This window comes from Notothenia rossii (assembly GCF_949606895.1).
Source record: "Notothenia rossii genome assembly, chromosome: 3".
Taxonomy (NCBI): domain Eukaryota; kingdom Metazoa; phylum Chordata; class Actinopteri; order Perciformes; family Nototheniidae; genus Notothenia; species Notothenia rossii.
The window spans coordinates 38,781,767-38,803,058 of NC_136901.1; the positions used below are offsets into that span (position 1 = coordinate 38,781,767).

General features: G+C 40.5%; 1 pseudogene and 2 gene segments (V, D, J or C); all 3 read right to left on the minus strand.

Moving 5' to 3' along the window:
- On the minus strand, positions 1-7,075 carry LOC307033816 (nuclear factor 7, ovary-like; annotated as a pseudogene). The gene is made up of 5 exons: positions 7,044-7,075; positions 2,381-3,043; positions 1,492-1,792; positions 815-1,161; positions 1-361 (listed from the first exon to the last, which is right to left on the minus strand). The product of its transcript is annotated as a nuclear factor 7, ovary-like (transcript).
- On the minus strand, positions 5,551-7,552 carry LOC307032894 (Ig kappa-b4 chain C region-like). The segment is given in 2 exons: positions 7,492-7,552; positions 5,551-5,882 (listed from the first exon to the last, which is right to left on the minus strand).
- Positions 7,553-13,324: 5,772 nt separating this feature from the next.
- On the minus strand, positions 13,325-14,624 carry LOC307033817 (Ig kappa-b4 chain C region-like). The segment is given in 2 exons: positions 14,593-14,624; positions 13,325-13,800 (listed from the first exon to the last, which is right to left on the minus strand).
- Between the last annotated feature and the right edge of the window lie 6,668 nt (positions 14,625-21,292).

Below are 21,292 nucleotides of genomic sequence, written 5' to 3' on the forward strand. Positions count from 1 at the left end.
TCACAGAGGAATCTCAGTCTGACAGATTTTGATATCAGCAGTTTTAGCATCACCATCGTTTCCAATATTCAAATATGGAAAGAGTTTCTCTGTGAAAGTGTCTGTGTGAGCAGATGTGAGTCATGTCTTCAGGGTCGTAGAAGGACACCTCCCCCTGTCATAGTCCAGCTGGACTCGGATCCTCTGGAGATTATGTTTCACTCCGATAGTCTCACCATCAACATTAGTGTATTTTCCACTGTGATGTGTTAAACACCAGATCCCATATTCTGGTGAGGCCGTCGCCTCTCCCTTCCTGTCAGCTGACTCTTTAGTCAAACCTATATACCTGGCAGGATGATTTCCCACCTCCACCTCCCAGCTGTGTTAGGAATATATGGATATATATATATATATATATATATATATATATATATATATATATATATATATATATATATAGGGACACCTTGTATTGTAGTTAATATCAGTATAGTATCACTTTTCATCACTTAGATTGATTGAACTGTTCTGCCCTTACTGTATCCCTATGTGTAGTTAGACAGTTAGCTAACATTTAAAAGTCCTCCAATAAAGATGCAAGGTTTTCTTTCTTGACTTTACTGTTCTTCTTTTACTTTGTAAAACTGTAACAATACAGAAATAAAACAAATATAAGTATGCAGGCTTTACATAACATATAAGTAGCACTGTACAAACGACACATATACTACTATTAGGAATTAGCTATCATTAGCATCACTATTCTAGCACACGTCAGAATCTTCACTTCCTGTACTGACAGTGGAGGTGTCCTGAGAGTGGAGGTCTGCACCGGAACTGTCCTGAGAGTGGAGGTCTGCAGGCAGACCCCTCTCGGATTATCAGGAAGCTGCTGAGGTTTGTCTCCTTGTCTCACACTGGTCAGATCATCAGACAGAGAGAGCCAGCTGCTTGCAGTGTTTGGGTCCAGAATAACAGGACTGAAGTGGACCTGGTCCTTAATCTTCTCCCATACTCTGAAGGACAGGTTGCTCAGGTGTTTGGCCACATCTGTCAGCGCTCCTGAGAGCAGCTGTGGGTCTGACAGTGAGCTCTGGACTCTGCTCTGAGTGGATATATAACTGCTGAGGAAGGGCCCGTTGTGTTTCTGCAGCTCTTCTTCAACAGCAGAGATTAGGGCTGCTCAATTAATCGTATTCTAATCAGAATTACGATTATGGCTTGCAACGATTACGAAAACAACGTAATCGAAATATATCGATTATTTTTTTATTATTATTGTTAATTTTCTTTTTTTTAATAATATTTTTTTTTTTTATTGGTTTTTCAGTTGAATTATACTTAAAGTTCAGGGTAACCAACTGTTCAAATCATACTGTTCACATTTTCTTTCTCCAATAAATTGATGTAAAGTAAATGGATAATTTTTAATAATCGTGATATCAATTATTGACCCAAATAATCGATATTATGATTTTTGCCATAGTCGAGCGGCCCTAGCAGAGATACTGTGTGACAGAGAGGAGATGTGCTCCTGAATGCTCTTCATCTCTCTGCTGATAGTCTTCCCCTTCTGCTCCTCTTCCTCCCTCAGAGCTGTCAGTCTGGACTCCTCTTCCTCTTTCAGGAATTGATGGAGCTTGTTGAACTCTGCTCTGATCGGCCTCTATGTGGACAGCAGCTGCTTCTCGGACACTTGAATCACTTCATTGTATGTTTCCTCCACTCCTTTGTATGTGTCCCTCTTGTCCTGCAGAGACAATAAGTCAGATTTCAGCAGGTCCTTCAGCTCACTGACTGCTTTTTCTACACCAGGGGTGTCAAACTCAAATACACAGTGGGCCAAAATAAAAAAATGGGTACTAGTCGAGGGCCGGACTGGTTCAATGTTTATTGCAAAACGTATTGAAATGAACTCATTGCACATATTAAACCTGGAACCAACAAAGCTTAAATGATTACCTATAAAAACAACATTAAACATTAAATAATCAGTTTTGCTTTCATTCCTTATGGATCTATCTGCAGAGTCATTTCTTATGATTACATTTTTCCACAGGCCAACCACAGCTTCAAAAAAACAATTCCCCTCAAAGAACAAATCAAACATGCCCTGTTGTCGTGAGAGAGAAAGTGCAGAAGGAAACATCCATTAAACTCAGTGTGCTGCTCTGTGATGCTAGTTCAGATACTTGGCATCTCATCTTGGGTGCAAGGTCATCAATGTTTGGGCTCAGGCTCTGAGCGGAGGAGACCCTCAGGATTGAGTGAAGGTGTGCGTGCAATATACCAGCGGGCCAGATCTAATAGTAATTAAACATTATCCTGCGGGCCGAAATGAAATCCACCAAGGGCCTGATTTGGCCCCCGGGCCTTGAGTTTGAAACATGTGTTCTACAGGAACCACCTCGAGACTCTGGTGGAAAGAAAACTCACAGACAGGACACACAGCTCTCTCTTCATCCATACAGAACAATCGAGGCTCTTCTTGATGGTTACGACACAACACCTCCACCTTCTTCTCTCCTTTTTCTGTCTCAGATGATCCAGCTTTCTGTCTCTCAGCAAAGGAGTCAGCCAGTTCCTTCAGAGCAAAGTTCACCCAAGGACATTAGGACAGTTTTTGTTCTTACTTTGTTCCCAGAATTTCTGCTGGAACAGAAGCTGTGGCTGTAGCTCAGAGACACAGGATCTCTGAAAGTCTCTGAACACACATGGCAGCTCAGGAAACGTTCAACAAGAGCGGTTTTCTCAGCCATTTGTCTCGGTCACTGGCGTCTTTAAAAAGCAAAACTCACGAAGGTACTGTTCTTTCTCTTGAGTGTTTCAAATCCTCCAAACGTGCCTCCCAGCAGAGATCTCACACCCTGTAATGACGTCTCAGCTCTGTTCGACAATGTCAAAATCCTCTTTGGTTTTCTCTGACCTCTGTCACAGGATGAATTATCAACAGCAGGAAATGCTGCTATGTCATTTATTCACCAGCAGATGGAGTCAGGATGTCTTTCAGAGGGAAATGTACTTTGGTATTCAGTTCAGGACGATGACTTTGGACAGGTATCTGTGTGAAGAGAAGCACTAAAGGTTAAACAAACTTTAATAAAATATTTTTTATCTTGTTTTTTCACGACATAAACATGAAAATGCTCCTAAAATGCAACAAACATCACATAGTGTTATATTTTAGTAGAACAAGGGTTGACCTGGCTGACTTGTTAAACCAATTTTTACAATATTTTGTTCTGGCACTGTAAAATATACAGTACCAGTCAAAAGTTTGGACACACCTTCTCATTCAATGGTTTTTGTTTATTTAAAAATGTTTTCTACTTTGTAGATTAATACTGAATACATCAAAGTTATCAAAGAACACATGGAATGGGAAGCTAAAAAGTGTTAAAAAATCCAGAATATGATTCATATTTTAGATTCTTCAAAGTAGCCCCCGTTTGCCTTGGTGACAGCTTTGCACAATCTTGGCTTCTCTCAGTCAGCTTCATGAGGTCGTCACCTGGAATGGTTTTGAATCAACACGTGTCAAGAGTCCATTTGTGGAATTACTTGCCTTCTTAAAGGTGGGGTAGGTAATTTTGGAGAAAGCAGCTCGAGTGCGCTAGAATTTGAAAATACACAGCTGGAAAAAATCTGCCACTTCCTTACAGAGCCCCTCCTCCAACACACGCGAACGCGCACATGACCAATGAGGGCACGAGATAAGTTTGTGCACAGATGGAAGGCTGACAGGCAGGTAGGCCATCCAGTTATTTTAGCCGGGCCGGCTCAGATGATTGGCCGTTCTTTTTACAGCGCTACGGCTTCCACAGATGACATTTTTTTATGGATTTGTTGTCAAAGCACTTCAGGTATTCATTGCTATCGGGATATTAAGAGCATTCCGTGGAATATAACAAAAAGTGTATCTCGAGCCGGTTTCTCAATCTTAACTACCCCACCTTTAATGTGTTTGAGGCCATCAGTTGTGTTGTACAGAGGTAGGGTTAGTGCACAGTGGAAAGCCCTATTTGACTACTGTTGTAAATAATCCATATTGTGGCAAGAACTCAACTCAGTGAAGAGAAACGACCGTCCATCATCACTTTAAGAAATGAAGGCCAGTCTATCCGGAACATTTCAAGAACTTTGAATGTTTCCTCAAGTGCAGTCGCAAAAAACATCGAACGCTATGATGAAACTGGCTCTCATGAGGACCCCCCCCCCAAGAAAGGAAGACCAAGAGACACCTCTGCTGCAGAGGATAAATACATCAGTTACCAGCCTCAGAAACTGCAAATGAAAGCACATCAGCACCTAGATTCCAAAGTAAAACATATAATAAGTACCCTGTATCAAAATTGATGCAAAACAAGTGATATTGGACTTTTTTAGACAGATTTAGCAAAAAAACCCTCTTCTGGGGCCATTTGGGTGGATTGTCCTTATCTTTGGCCCCCCTTCTTCGATTTTGACATGTGACATCTCTTTCTGACCATTAGAGCTAATAGAATCGAAGGGAGATCGTCCCGCACACACTCATGTTAAAAAAAAGGTTACGTCTGCGCGAATTCAATGAAGCTACAAAGCGTAGGAATGGCCTGCTCTAGCCTACTATTTTAAAACGGAAATGCAGTTTTATGGCTTATAGATTATCAGAACATTTCAAAGGGGACACAGCCACATTGGATATTAACCTATGGATTAACTACATCATCGTTGTAATCGTTTTAATGCCATTGAAGACCAGTTTAGACCAGACAAAGACGAAGGTAAGCCATGTTAGCGTTGTAGGCTACCTAGCGCCACTTGTTTTGATGTACGTTTTTGTTGATAACGTCGCAGGTTTGTATCTTTCAGTGTTGAGGTTGGCACCGTTAGATTCTGTGTCTTTATGATCATAAACGATGTGTTGGATGTGCAGCTAGGATAAGTAATAAGGGAGCTAGGAGTGATTTTCGGTGCAGTAATAGGTTAGCATTTTTCGCTCGGGGCTAATTCCGAGGCTCACTGTTAGCATTGTGTTTTTTTTTTAAAGAAATAATGAAAAAGATCAGTTAAATTCGTTTTTTCCCGTTATATGGATATCAAATATTTATAGGTTATTAAATATTAAGGTTCCTTAGACGTTGTTTCCTGCAAATGACGCAATTTCTGCCCCGGAACCGGGTCCGTGGGGCTTTTAAACATTAGTGATAAGAGAGAGCTTTGTGGTTTACCATGATGTTCATACTATATTTATTAGTACCAATTTGTATTAACAAAGATAAAACTAGAATGATTCCAGAAGTATAACCAAACCCAAAGATCATTAAAAAGTCATATGGGAAATATTGACTTGGTAATGTTTTGACTTTTGTGAATGAATGTGAATAAGGTTACTTTTATATATAATATCTCACAGAAATGTAATCAGAAGACATGTCACTTTTATAATACACACATTAATCTTTATTATTGTAAAATGTTGAAACCATCGACACAAGCAGAAACAGGTTGATGTTGAAACATGTCCTGAGAGCCAGAGAGCAGACTGAGAGCAGTGTGAGAGAGAAAGCAGAGTCCCAGTGAGTCAGCTCAGGACTGGGAACACTGGTCTCTCCTCAGTGTCTCTGAGAGCGGAGTCTGGGAGCCCTGGGTGGCCTCACAGGTCACAGAGACCACCTTGCTCCACTGATCTGCAGAGAGCCTCAGGGTGCTGCTCCAGCTGTAGTGGGCGTCCTTCTCCAGCACCCCGGGGCTCCTGCTCTCCTCCCTGCTGCTGCTGCTGCTGCTGCTGCCGTCCACCTTCCAGGCCAGACTCCAGTCTGAGGGGAAGCCCTTGTTGGCCAGGCACATGAGCGTGGCCTTCCCCTGCTGCAGCTCTTCTGTGGAGGGGGGCAGCACCGTCAGGGTGGGAGGGACATCACCTAGGAGACACCAATCAGATTAGAGGACAGGGAGCACACAGCTGTCCATCAACCAGCAGACACTGGGACACCTTTACTGTGAGAGCGTTTCTCCTTTAAGGAGTTTCTGTCAGATGTTGGTTCTGCTCCATCAGTCTCTCACTCACACATTGTTTCACTTCCCTTTAAGAAGCCTCTCATGCAAATCAGCACGGAGACACTTCATACAGAATCACCTGAAATATGTCACACTACACTGGAAATAAAGAACAACATTAGGACACATTTTAAATAGCTGTGGTCTAAATCATCTAAAACCTGAACTCTACAAACCATAATTAAATTATTTAGTGGATAAATGAACAAATACGGGAAATGAAATAATCAATTGAGCTTAATGTGAATCTCAATAATTACCCAGTTTTACAAACTTTGAAATAATGTCTGAAAGAATTCAACACATTTTTTAAAATGTCCATCGTTATCTTTACTCTGTTCAACCGTATTTAAAAACTGTATTCGTAATTTAATTGAAAACAGACGGGAGAATCGAGAATAAATGAAGAATAAGTGAATGAAACATTAGCAGTTTCATCATTTCACATTTGAAGCTGTTTAAATGACAGCATGTTGGGAATGTATAAAGACATTTCAGGAGAAGCTGCTCAGACTTAGGCTCAATGATGAAGAGAAATAAAGACATGAATACTAATACTATCTAAACATTACAATTAAAATAATATATATCTATCTCTCAAACATTCTAACACAGAATTAAAACGTCATCATATTTAGTTTTTGTGCAGAAACTTACTTCCAACATCCAGTCTGGTTCCTCCACCGAACGTGTACCACAGTGATACAAAGCCATTGAGCCGCCGTACAAAAAGCTCTCACTGTAGAGAGACACGGCTCTCTGACTTTGACTCACTGAACTAAACCTACCAGCCCTCAAGATGCTACTTCACCATTAAAGTTGGAAATAATGATTTATTCTCTGTTCAATGTTTAACTCTCATAAAAACATTCAAACGTCTTTTGCTGGAGTAAAGTTAGCCTCTTCGTTCAACGTATTTATAAAAGTATGTTTTTCAATAACATGGAGAGGCAACTATTTCTCCTAAACTGAATGAAAAGTACAACGAAAGAGAAATCGCTCTTATAAATTAACATTTGACTTACTTCCAACATCCAGTCTGGTTCCCCCACCGAACGTGTTCCACAGTGATACAAAGCCATTGAGCCGCCGTACAAAAAGCTCTCACTGTAGAGAGACACGGCTCTCTGACTTTGACACAAACAAACTCACCAAACACATCCACGGTTTACCCACTTTATATAATAACTGCTTCCAATGTTTGAAACAGATTCACAAACTATGGAGAAGTATTGAATCTTTTTTTATGAGCTGTTATTCATTTAAAAAGCTAAATACTCATATTGAATGAAGTACATGTAATGACGTTATTTCTTAAGAACAACTCTCTAATCAATCGGGCAAAATGTAAATCATTGTCATTTGATAAAGCTTTATTTTAGATTGTTGTGGAGGAAGAGAGCATTGATTCGAGTGGGAGTGAATTATAGGACAGTTTGAAATATTCTTTGGAAAGAACAAGTGAGCCCTGACCCAGTCCGGGCGGCAGTGCCCTTGAGCAGGGCACCGGACCCCCAAGTGCTCCCTGGCACATGCTCCTGTGCACCTATGTACTTGTAAGGTGTGTGTAAAGAAAACAGAGTGGAAACTGAATGTTCCCCCAGGGGAGGTCCATCTTCTTTCTCTTCTTCTTGGTGATCAATAATCCAGGTCCCTGTTGGAGTCAGTCAGCATTTCCATAGAGAGACACTTTGCGTCAGCAGCACCATGCTCCAGTGCTCTGGGACACTTTATAGTCCTGAGAGTTGAGCACTGGATGACTGACAGCTGTCCTTCATGACAACAGAAGCCACAGGAATCCTCCTCATCAAGAACATGACTTTGATCTGCGTCCTCATCTGGACTCTCCTCTGCTGCTGCTTCACAGGTAAAGTCCAGAGAATCAAACTCCTCTCCTCTGTGAACATCCGTCCCTCTGAAATGAAGCGGACAAAACCATGACGCTGCTTTCTGTCTTTGTCTCTCCTCAGAGTCCAGAGGCCAGGTCACAGTGACTCAGTCTGGAGCAGGGACGCTCCTTCTCCATCACATGTACGACCAGTCAGAATGTTTATGTATATAGTGGCAACCACTATTTAGCTTGATACCAACAGAGAGATGGAGGAACTCCTAAACTGCTCATTTACTATGCTAGCACTCGACAAACAGGGATTTCAGAGCGTTTTACAGGCAGTGGATCAAACTCTGACTTCCCTCTGACCATCAGTGGAGTCCTGACTGATGATGCAGCAGTTTACTACTGTCAGAGTTTCCATGTCATCAACAGTCAGTATGTGTTCACACAGTGAAAAAGCGTCGTACAAAAACCTCCCTCAGTCAGACTGAACAGGAACTGAACTGACAGCTGCAGCTGGAAGCTACTGCAGAGACTGATACACTTCACTGAGGACACACACACACACACACACACACACACACACACACGCACGCACGCACGCACGCACGCACACACACACACACACACACTTTCATCTCCATTAGGCGTGTCACTTTTTCAAGCAAAGACTTCTGAAATATTTCTAATAATATATTAAAAGAATGAACTCATACACACAATAGTAAAATACTAAATCTGTAAAAGCCACACTAAACTCATTGGTCCTCAGCTTCTCTTTGAACAGTGTTCACTTCTGTCTCACTGGAGTGACTCCCAAAGATCAAAAGTCCTGACTTCAAATCAAACATCAGCTTCACTTTAAAGTCTGCAGTGAGGTAAATCCAGCATGCCCTGATCATGAGACGTTTCTGACCTCCTAATGATACAGCCCTGTAGAAGATCAGAGATAAAGGAGGCTGTCTGGACATGTAGAGTGCTAAAACACACTTAGGAATCTGAATGGCAACTCAAATACAATTTATTTTGAAATCATTCAAAATAAAGCACAAACTAAAATATCTGGAGAAATGTTCAAGTCCACAGGAATTGTCCAACTCAAAAAACAATCTTTTAAAAGCGGCTGAATAACCCGATAAACAGAGTAAATCCAATGTCATTGACATAAAGGCAAATATTTAATCGAAAGTAAGCACTGCCCTTCAAAGAGATTACAAAGCTCCAAAAACATGATTGACTCACTTGCAGTCAAATTGAGGAAACTCCACATAAAGAGCTGGATGCTTCCCAAATTCCCTCTGACAAGCTGCCAGGCTCCCCTCCTCCTCTTCCTCCATCTTCCTCCACACACAAAAAATACTTTCCCAAGGCCCAATTCCAAACCACATCCTACCCACTCCCACTCTGTGACTGAGTGAACTCTGTCTGTAGTCAACCCCACAGATACAGTAAATGAGGGTCCCTTCCTTCAGGAGGAGGGGGTAAATACAGCAGCACGCTTTGGGACAAACTCCTTTCATTCCGGAAGAAACAGCAAATGAAACTAGAGAATGCAATTCCTGAAGAAATTGCTAGTGGGAATGCTTTTTGCTGAAAAGCTGATGCTGAATTGCTATCCTGAAATGTAATGTAAGAAGAAAGTGAAGAATGTAGATTGAAATGATACATGAACACTGGGGGCTTGAATGTGTGATGAGAGAAGAAAAGAAAGTAAAAAAGCTTGGAAAAGCAGCAGAATATTTGAACTGCAAACTATTGAACTAACTTGATGACGAATGATCTGTTGTCATGGCAACGGTATTTGATGACGCCCCATAATACGCTTAGATGTTTTGATGGCTGCATCGTTACCAAACCTGTGAAGTTTTGGGCCGTTTGGAGCATTTTCACTGAAGTTATGAGAAAACTGTGTTTCAAAGCGAGCATTGTGTTGCCATGGCAAATGCATTTGAACATTTTTCAAAACTGTCACGGAGATGTCTTCACGGCGGGACTGTTAGCACACGTGAAGCTCTTTTTTACCATTTTCATAGGAGTTAAAGCAATATTGTGTTTTACGGCGAGGGATGCGTTGCCATGGCAACAGCTTTTGAGGAAAACTCACTAATGGCACATAGACATGTTGAGGGCTGGACCATTAACTGTCATCCTAAGTATGGTGGTGTTTTGACCATTTTCATATCAGTTACGACAACATTGTGTTTTTTGGTGAGGGATGCGTTTCCATGGAAACAGCCTATGGTGAGATCTCAGATTTGGCGTAGAGCTGTTGAGGGCCGGACCATTAACCATTATCTGAAGTCTGGTGCTGTTTTAGACATTTGTATAGGTATCACGACAACATCGTGTTTCATGGCAAGGGATGCGTTTCCATGGAAACAACATATGATGACACCCCATAATTGACATAGAGCTGTTGAGGACCGGACCATTAACCATTATCTGAAGTCTGGTGCTGTTTTAGACCATTTGCATAGGTATCACAACAACATCGTGTTTTATGGCGAGGGATGCGTTTCCATGGCAACAGCCTATGGATAGATCTCAGATTTGGCGTAGAGCTGTTGAGGCATGGACCGGTGATATACAAGCGAAGTTTGGGGGACGATTGGACGGTGTCCATTGGAGTTACAGCGACATCTTGTTTTATGGCGAGGGATGCGTTTCCATGGAAACGGCATATGATGACACACCTGAATTGACGTAGAGCTGTGTTAACCACTATCTGAAGTCTGCTGCTCTGAGCATGTCAGTTGGAGTTATGATGACATCATCGTGTTCCATGACACAGGTGTTTATATTTGAGCTAACGACGAGTCCAGAGATCAGAGGTTTCTATGGTGATATGCAGTAATCAGTGAGAGGAGAACATTTTCATTGTTATGAATGAGAGATAAACCTCTTACATGTGAATGTTTTGTTGAAGAACCGGAACAGATATCGGTGAAATTTCAAAGCGTGAAGCATCTCAAGGACCTTGAGTATCTGAATTGTGCTTTTTGTGTACTTTCGGGTCAATAATGTGGCCTTTTTGGCAGATTAACTAAAGGTGTGCGGGGCAGTTATGAGAAAACCGTGTTTCATGGCGAGCCTTGTGTTACCATGGCAACTTCATTTGAAGAAATCTCAAAATTTTCCCGTACATGTCTTCACGGCTGGACTGTTAGCACACATGTGAAGTTTGAGCACTTTTTTAACTTTTCATAGGAGTTAATGTATAGCGACATCGTCTTTTATGGCGAGGGATGCGTTTCCATGGAAACGGCATATGATGACACCCCATAATTGACGTAGAGCGGTTGAGGGCAGGACCATTATCTGAAGTCTGCTGCTCTGAGCATGTCAGTTGGAGTTATGACATCATCGTGTTCCATGACACAGGTGTTTATATCTGAGCTAACGAGCTCTGTAGAGATCAAAGGTTTCCATTGTTCTGAATGAGAGATAAACCTCTTACATGTGAACGTTTTGTTGAAGAACCGTAACAGATATCGGTGAAATTTCTAAGCGTGAAGCCTCTCAAGGACCTTGAGTATCTGAAGTGTGCTTTTTGTGTACTTTCGGGTCAATAATGTGGCCTTTTTGGCAGATTAACTAAAGGTGTGTGGATGCTGCTGTGAGGAAATATCAGCCTGAAATTACAATGGGCTTTAATGGAGACAAGTTGAACGTTTTTGTCACTTCATGCCCTCAAGAGGCATTTTGTTTAATTATTTTTTGCTTAATTATTTGTCATTTTTCAAGCTACGGGATGTTTTACTACGTTTTTCATGAAAAAGTATGTCTCAGGAATGTGGGGTTTGGGAGTTATGGCAGTTTAAAAAAAAAATATGAAGGCAAATTTCAAGATTTCCTAGACTCTAGCTGTGACATCACGCACTCTAGCTAATGTTAAAATCTGAAGAAGGCCTCTGTACCAAGGTCTGAACAATGATAAATATCTCTAAAAGTAAGAATCAGATTTAAAAGTTGTGTTGCACGAATAATGTCAGAAAGATGTGTAACATTTTAAAGTTGGAATGAGGTTTCTGAGTGAAAGTATGAATGAACAGTTACAGTAGCAGTTAGCAGTTGAAGTCGCATGAAGATTTGTTGAAGTCTGAATAATTTCTCCATTGATTTCAATGGTTAAAAATGTGATGAATTATGTGATCTATCTCTGGAATTACGAAAGCTATGAATAATAAAATTAATAGCAATCGATTCCCGACCGACCTGAACGTTATGATGTTTGAACAGATTTTCTGCGATGTTCAATGCGGGAAGAGAAGACCGGCAAAATAACGGGTGGAATAATAAGAATAAAGAATTTCGTGCTTAGAAGAACTGAAATAAATAATAAATAACTGAAAAGGTACACAGTAAAAGTACTTCATTTTATTGTTGGTTGCAGTCAAACAAGTAGCCTACTGAGTCCAGCAGTGCCAGTTTTATTCAGAACTTATGGTGAAACATATTTTTATCGCAAATATAGCACAAAAACATGCATTATTGTACTCTTGTACTTGCGTCAGTGCCGCTTCTCGGCTGATTACCGTAAAGGCGCTATTAATCGCGCACTCAAAAATGAAGAGCTGCTGATTTGACCAAGCAAACGCGAGAGACGGCTGAGTTGAACGCAGTGTTCCCCTGCACTCCGACAGTATTGAGCACTACATCGAGATTAAGATTAAACACATTTATTTCATTTGGGAACACACACATATCCCTATGGAGTAGAGGCCAGATGTGTGTAAATTACTGTTCGTGGTCATTTGAAAACAAATGCCGGTGTCGGACGTACACTAACACACCGAACACACACCGAACACGCACGCACGCACACACACACACACACACACACACACACACACACACACACACACACACACACACACACACACACACACACACACACACACACACAGAGAAAGAGCTGAGCAGAGCACAAACACACACGTCATGCTTCTTGTGGCATTGTAACAGCTAAATTGATAAATAGTCTTTTTTTTCATATAATATCAGTTTTAATTAAATCAGCAAAAAGTATTTTCATTTAATAATTCCGCAGTTGTACTGTGTCCATTCAATAATATTCAAGGTCATCTTAATTTAGATTGATGTTATATGACTTCAGCAGATGACACCCTGCTTTTATTTCTGGTCCTGAAAATATTTTTAAGTAGAATATTGAATTCATATGTTGTAAAATGAAAGTTTAACAACACATGAAAATCACACATGGATGAACTTAAACATTAGTGATAAGAGAGAGCTTTGTGGTTTACCATGATGTTCATACTATATTTGTTGGAACCAATTTGTATTAACAAAGATAAAACTAGAATGATTCCAGAAGTATAACCAAACCCAAAGATCATTAAAAAGTCATATGGGAAATATTGACTTGGTAATGTTTTGACTTTTGTGAATGAATGTGAATAAGGTTACTTTTATATATAATATCTCACAGAAAAGTAATCAGAAGACATGTCACTTTTATAATACACACATTAATCTTTATTATTTTAAAATGTTGAAACCATCGACTCAAGCAGAAACAGGTTGATGTTGAAACATGTCCTGAGAGCCAGAGAGCAGACTGAGAGCAGTGTGAGAGAGAAAGCAGAGTCCCAGTGAGTCAGCTCAGGACTGGGAACACTGGTCTCTCCTCAGTGTCTCTGAGAGCGGAGTCTGGGAGCCCTGGGTGGCCTCACAGGTCACAGAGACCACCTTCCTCCACTGATCTGCAGAGAGCCTCAGGGTGCTGCTCCAGCTGTAGTGGGCGTCCTTCTCCAGCACCCCGGGGCTCCTGCTCTCCTCCCAGCTGCTGCTGCTGCCGTCCACCTTCCAGGCCAGACTCCAGTCTGAGGGGAAGCCCTTGTTGGCCAGGCACATGAGCGTGGCCTTCCCCTGCTGCAGCTCTTCTGTGGAGGGGGGCAGCACCGTCAGGGTGGGACGGACATCACCTAGGAGAAACCAATCAGATTATAGGACAGGGAGCACACAGCTGTCCATCAACCAGCAGACACTGGGACACCTTTACTGTGAGAGCGTTTCTCCTTTAAGGAGTTTCTGTCAGATGTTGGTTCTGCTCCATCAGTCTCTCACTCACACATTGTTTCACTTCCCTTTAAGAAGCCTCTCATGCAAATCAGCACGGAGACACTTCATACAGAATCACCTGAAATATGTCACACTACACTGGAAATAAAGAACAACATTAGGACACATTTTAAATAGTTGTGGTCTAAATCATCCAAAACCTGAACTCTACAAACCATAATTAAATGATTTAGTGGATAAATGAACAAATACGGGAAATGAAACAATCAATTGAGCTTAATGTGAATCTCAATAATTACCCAGTTTTACAAACTTTAAAATAATGTCTGAAAGAATTCAACACATTTTTTAAATATCCATCGTTATCTTTACTCTGTTCAACCGTATTTAAAAACTGTATTCGTAATGTAATTGAAAACAGACGGGAGAATCGAGAACAAATGAAGAATAAGTGAATGAAACATTAGCAGTTTCATCATTTCACATTTGAAGCTGTTTAAATGACAGCATGTTGGGAATGTATAAAGACATTTCAGGAGAAGCTGCTCAGACTTAGGCTCAATGATGAAGAGAAATAAAGACATGAATACTAATACTATCTAAACATTACAATTAAAATAATATATATCTATCTCTCAAACATTCTAACACAGAATTAAAACGTCATCATATTTAGTTTTTGTGCAGAAACTTACTTCCAACATCCAGTCTGGTTCCTCCACCGAACGTGTACCACAGTGATACAAAGCCATTGAGCCGCCGTACAAAAAGCTCTCACTGTAGAGAGACACGGCTCTCTGACTTTGACACAAACAAACTCACCAAACACATCCACGGTTTACCCACTTTATATAATAACTGCTTCCAATGTTTGAAACTGATTCACAAACTATGGAGAAGTATTGAATCTTTTTTTATGAGCTGTTATTCATTTAAAAAGCAGAATACTCAAATTGAATGAAGTACATGTAATGACGTTATTTCTTAAGAACAACTCTCTAATCAATCGGGCAAAATGTAAATCATTGTCATTTGATAAAGCTTTATTTTAGATTGCTGTGGAGGAAGAGAGCATTGATTCGAGTGGGAGTGAATTATAGGACAGTTTTAAATATTCTTTGGAAAGAACAAGTGAGCCCTGACCCAGTCCGGGCGGCAGTGCCCTTGAGCAGGGCACCGGACCCCCAAGTGCTCCCTGGCACATGCTCCTGTGCACCTATGTACTTGTAAGGTGTGTGTAAAGAAAACAGAGTGGAAACTGAATGTTCCCCCAGGGGAGGTCCATCTTCTTTCTCTTCTTCTTGGTGATCAATAATCCAGGTCCCTGTTGGAGTCAGTCAGCATTTCCATAGAGAGACACTTTGCATCAGCAGCACCATGCTCCAGTGCTCTGGGACACTTTATAGTCCTGAGAGTTGAGCACTGGATGACTGACAGCTGTCCTTCATGACAACAGAAGCCACAGGAATCCTCCTCATCAAGAACATGACTTTGATCTGCGTCCTCATCTGGACTCTCCTCTGCTGCTGCTGCTTCACAGGTAAAGTCCAGAGAATCAAACTCCTCTCCTCTGTGAACATCCGTCCCTCTGAAATGAAGCGGACAAAACCATGACGCTGCTTTCTGTCTTTGTCTCTCCTCAGAGTCCAGAGGCCAGGTCACAGTGACTCAGTCTGGAGCAGTGAGCTCTGCTCCGGGACGCTCCATCTCCATCACATGTAGGACCAGTCAGAATGTTCATGTATATAGTGGCAACCACTATTTAGCCTGGTACCAACAGAGAGATGGAGGAACTCCTAAACTGCTCATTAAGTATACTAGCACTCGAGAAACAGGGATTTCAGAGCGTTTTACAGGCAGTGGATCAAACTCTGACTTCACTCTGACCATCAGTGGAATCCTGACTGATGATGCAGCAGTTTACTACTGTCAGAGTGTCCATTACCCCAACCGTCAGTGGGTGTTCACACAGTGAAAAAGCGTCGTACATAAACCTCCCTCAGTCAGACTGAACAGGAACTGAACTGACTGCTGCAGCTGGAAGCTACTGCAGAGACTGATACACTTCACTGAGCACACACACACACACACACACACACACACACACACACACACACACACACACACACACACACACACACACACACACACATCTCCTTTAAGCGTGTCACTTTTTTCTTTTTCAAGCAAAGACTTCTGAAATATTTCTAATGATATATTAAAAGAATGAACTCATACAAAGAATAGTAAAATACTAAATCTGTAAAAGCCACACTAAACTCATTGGTCCTCAGCTTCTCTTTGAACAGTGTTCACTTCTGTCTCACTGGAGTGACTCCCAAAGATCAAAAGTCCCGACTTCAAATCAAACATCAGCTTCACTTTAAAGTCTGCAGTGAGCTAAATCCAGCATGCCCTGATCATGAGACGTTTCTGACCTCCTAGTGATACAGCCCTGTAGAAGATCAGAGATAAAGGAGGCTGTCTGGACATGTAGAGTGCTAAAACACACGTAGGAATCTAAATGGCAACTTCAATACAATTAGTTTTGAAATAACTCAAAATAAAGCACAAACTAAAATATCTGGAGAAATGTTCAAGTCCACAGGAATTGTCCAACTCAAAAAATGAAATCCAATGTCACTGACATAAAGGCAAATATTTAATTGAAAGGAAACAACGGTTTGAAATCAGCATCTCTTGGACAAAAAATAATAAGGCAAGGCAAGTTTATTTATATAGCACTTTTCAGCACGTGACAATTCAAAGGGCTTTACAAAATAAACCAAAAGACATTTTAAGAATAAATACAGTAAAACACATTATATAATGGCATTTTACAACAAGCATTCAAAAGCAAAGATAATCAAATAAACACAACAGGTATTCAATACATGTTTAAAATGCATACTGCCAAAGCCGGCCCGACCCATTAAGCGACATAAGCGGCCGCTTAGGGCCCCCTATAGCAAAAAGAAAAGTAAAAAAAAGATTTGTATCTCAGTACACCGTCACCGTGATAAGTATGTTTGATTAATTGTGTTATTATTTCTAGATTGCCTACTCTCAAAGTCATGTATTATAGTATTGAGTCAATAATATAATACATTAACCGTGCTTTACCTGAATCTCATCATGACACTAGAGAAGACGGCAGGACTGTAATTTCCCGTGTTCAGTGAATGCAACAGAGGCAAGACACCAGACCAACCAGAGAGTTGAATGGAAATAAACATTGTCTTATTGGCTGACAGGTACCTATCCTGTGAGCTGTGACAATGTTTAAAATAAACTGTCAGTCGCACTCAGAGTTTTTGAAGATGGACATAAGAAAAACAATTCTTAAAAAATACGACAATTCTCAAGTGGTGGCTCACACAACAACCCCAGAGCCACCACTTGAGCCAGGTAAACAAGGTATGTAAATGTCAGTAAACTTCCAAGTTATGCGAACATGTAAGCAAAGCATAAATTACAGCTATGTTGACGTTACTTTGAATCGCGGGGGTAAGCTAAACCGTTAGCAAGTAGCTATAGCTAGCCAGATATATTAAATAAACACTTTGTCATACAATCGAAATGTTATGTTTTTTAGCTTTACCTGGTGATTTCAAAGAAAGCTCTCTGGGAAATGTTTACTTACTGTTCGACATGAAGCTAGAAGCTACCTTACAGTACACAGTTGATCCTGAGTCCTGTCAGTTAAAGTGTTTCATAGTTCAGTCAGACAACTCACGTGTTTCTTTAACATGTTTATTAGAAGCAGCATTTAGTTGAGTTTGGCGACTAGGCTCGGGCATCATCACTCCATAGATATACATAGCACGATGAGTGATGATTAAATAACTAACCCCCGAGCCTACAGGTGGAAGCTGGGGTGGTGGTGGGGCAGGCAAGCAGCAGCGACGTAGAGGTAGCTGCAGCAATAGCAGCAGCAAGCAATGCATGGAGAGAGATCTGGCAGGTTAAATAGAGCGGCGTATTAAGGAGACTCTGTTTGGTTGGTTGTAGAGTGGGAAGGGGCGTTATGTATGAATGCAGCATAAGTGCTCGAGTTGAATGCCTGAACTAGCTCATAGGCTTTGCCCCATTTAGCTTAGCTAAGCATCAACCTAGCACTGAAATACATGGATGTTATGTGACAGTATTTCTGAGAAAAAGTCAGCTGAAATGGTGGCATAGTTGCCTCTGCTTTGCGCGTCGACAGAATGTTTGAACGTATTTGCAGCAGTAAATGTGGCTGTTTGGCCACTGACGTTGCCATAACAACACCTGAATTTAAATGTGCAACCTCTTTTTGTGACAGATTTTTGCATGAAATTATAATTCTTCCGAATGATATTCCTATTGACAGCTAGTTTAGATGTGAACATTGTGAGATGGACAGCCAAAGAGAATAAATGAAAAACAGTTATGAAATACTATATGTCAAAACAAGAATACAGTTTAAGTGATTTGTAAAATATCCATAAATAAATATCTGCTTACAGTTCTGTTTCATATGGGTGTTGAGAGATGTATCGAAAGATCTCTTAATTTTGCTCTCAAGGTGCACCAGATTGATGCTTTTAACTTCAATATTTAAAAATAAATCTTCCCGGGGGAGCATGCCCCCGGACCCCCCTAGAGGAGGTTAGGTCCATGGTGTTTACATGCTTATTTATACAATATGTGTGCTTATGCTAACATCATAAGTCAAAAGTTGGTTCGGTGTCGTGTGTAGTGAGAACGCGCTAGAGTGAGGGGGGCCCCAAAGCCAAAGCTCGCTTAGGGCCCCCAAAAGTCTAGGGCCGGCCCTGCATACTGCAGTGCGAATATGAAAAGTTCAATTAAAAGCAGCGTCAAAAAGTTATGTTTTCAGTCTCGATTTGAAAATAGTAAGAGTTTCTGCAGACTTGCATGATTCGGGTAGTTTGTTCCAGATTGTCGGGGAATAATAGCTAAATGCTGCTTTTCCATGTTTTGTTCTTTTTCTCTGAACCGAGAGCAGATCCGTCCCAGAAGACCTGAGACACCTTGATGGTTCATAATTATGTAGGAGATCGTTAATATACTTTGGTCCTAAACCATTTAGAGATTTCAAAAGCAGCATTAATTAGTATTTTTGGTAGTAGTTTAACAAGTACTGAGTCCAACAGTACCATTTGTATTAAGAATTTATGGCTAAAAATCATTGTATTGTTGGTAGCAGTCAAACAAGTAGCCTACTGAGTCCAACAGTGTCAGTTTTATTAAGAACTTCTGGTAAAACATATTTTTATCGCAAATATAGCACAAAAACATGCATTGTTGTACTCTTGTACTTGCATCAGTGCCGCTTCTCGGACGATTACCGTAAAGGCGTTGTTAATCGCGCACTCAAAAATGAAGAGCTGCTGATTTGACCAAGCAAACGCGAGAGACGGCTGAGTTGACCGCAGTGTTCCCCTGCACTCCGACAGCACTGAGCCCTACATCGAGATTAGGATTAAACACATTTGTTTCATTTGGGAACACACACATATACCTATGGAGTACTGGCCAGATCTGTGTAAATTACTGTTCATGGTCATTTGAAAACAAATGCCGGTGTCGGACATACACATAGACGTGGGAACATTTTTCAAATAGGGGGTGCTGTGGGGATGACACCAGGGCCGGTTTTGACCTATTTGGCCCCAGGCAAGATTTTAGCTGGCAATGAAAAACCTCTACAAAAGACCAATACACTACAAACAGAGAAACGTATTGATATGGTGGACTACTTATATAATAAGGCTTCAAATGTATTTAGTATTGCATGAACATTTTTTAATTGGGAGGTGAACTTCATATCTTCTAGGTGGGTCTGGGGGGCAACCCCGGGAAGATATTTTTTTTAATTTTAAAGTAAAATGCTTCAATCTGGTGTACTTTGAGCACCCAAACTAGAGACTGATCTAGGGGATACAACTCTAAACACCCATATGAAAAAGATCGGTTTGCATTTTAATAATCAAATAAGTATGTGAACATATCCAATAACCTACCATAGCCAATAACAAATAAATGTAGGCTAACTTGTTTTATTTTTGTGGTTCATTTATATCTTATTTGATCAATTAACATTTATTTATCTATGCATATTTTTAAATATCTCCAGTTTTAAACAATATTTTTGGTTTACTGTCCTATAGTATACATTAGAATGATTTGAAACCTGTTTTTATTTATCCTAATAATTATAAAAGAGTGCCTTGGAAATATTTGTTTACATAAATTGTGATCAAAACGTTTGAGACCCACTGAGATAATTGAGACTAAAGTGAACTATCTAAACCCTCAGTGTCCTTTACCTCACTGAGCCTCTCAGTCTGACAGAAGAGAGCTCTTCCTCCACATTATTGTAGAAACAGCTTCTTATATCCGTTAGCGCAGCAGAAGCTAACAACATTCCCCACCGGTACCGGTGCACCCCCTCTCTCTATCTATCTATCTATCTATCTATCTATCTATCTATCTATCTATCTCTCTCTCTCTCTCTCTCTCTCACGCTGGCTGTGAGCTGCGGGCGTCTGATAAGCCAACATCCCCCACTTTCATCACTTACAGCGCCCATCGTACAGGGCAAATGGAAAATGTAACCGGGGTGAAAAGGGTGTTATCTTTACTTAATTATGAATGTTGTTACATCAAGGCTGAAAATTCATTTATTTTTGTATTATATTTGTATTTAATCTTGTGGAAGTGCAGATCCCCTGTCCTCCACCAGGGAGTGCTGCAGCACCCTCAGCACCCCTACTTCCCACGGCCCTGGACATACACCGAAAACACACACACACACACACACACACACACACACACACACACACACAGAGAGCAGAGCTGAGCAGAGCACAAACACACACGTCATGCGCCTTGTGACATTGACACAGGTAATTGATAAATAATCTTTGTTTTCATATAATATCAGTTTTAATTAAATCAGCAAAAAGTATTTTCATTTAATAATTCCGCAGTTGTACTGTGTCCATTCAATAATATGTAAGATCATCTTAATTTAGATTGATGTTATATGACTTCACCAGATGACACCCTGCTTTTATTTCTGGTCCTGAAAATATTTTTAAGTAGAATATTTAATTCATATTTTGTAAGATTAAAGTTTAACAACACATGAAAATCACACATGGATGTACTTAAACATTAGTGATAAGAGAGAGCTTTGTGGTTTACCATGATGTTCATACTATATTTATTATTACAAATTTGTATTAACAAAGATAAAACTAGAATGATTCCAGAAGTATAACCAAACCCAAAGATCATTAAAAAGTAATATGGGAAATATTGACTTGGTGACTGACTTTTGTGAATGAATGTGAATTCATAAAGGTTACTTTATAATATCTCACAGAAATGTAATCAGAAGACATG